Genomic DNA, 674 nt, shown 5'->3' with positions numbered 1-674 from the left:
CAAAATTGGATCTTGATAAATCCGGCCCTAACTGTATAGTCAGAGAGGCCTGGTTTTCAAGAATCAATGTCCCAAATATATGATATATTTTTGAGTAGTAAAACAAGCTTGTTGGCCATGGCATGTGGTCATCATATCAACCTTGTATTTTTTTATGAGCAATAAAGAATTATTAGCAGGGATCATCCAGGATATTTGTAGGGCAACATCATAACTACTCTTTGTTCAGATGAAGACTGTATTTCCCAGGTTTTTGAATAGTAAAACAAGCTTGTTGGCCATGGTATGTGGTTATCATATCAACCTCGTATTTTTATGAGCAATAAAGAATTATTAGCAGGGATCATCCAGGATAATTGTAGGGCAACATCATAACTACTCTGTGTTCGGATAAAGACTGTATTTCCCAGATAACCTTAGACTTGCTGTTAGTCAATGCTTATCATAAGTTAACTTAAGTTACACATGGGTGTAAGAAATAATATGTTACAATTTAAATATCAGTCCTTCAATTATTATATCTATTTATTTTTTAGTTATAACAGCTAAATGGGAACTAAAAGAAGGGAAGTTAAAGAGATTCTAATCTTTAAGTTAAAAACTCTGAGGAACTTAAAGAGTTTTTAACCTCAAACCACAAGAGCAAACAGTGAGAAAATGTTTTCTTGCCTTTC

Source organism: Cyprinodon variegatus, unplaced genomic scaffold, assembly GCF_000732505.1.
Source record: "Cyprinodon variegatus isolate N-32 unplaced genomic scaffold, C_variegatus-1.0 Scaffold383, whole genome shotgun sequence".
NCBI lineage: Eukaryota > Metazoa > Chordata > Actinopteri > Cyprinodontiformes > Cyprinodontidae > Cyprinodon > Cyprinodon variegatus.
Note: the sequence above shows the minus strand (reverse complement) of the source record.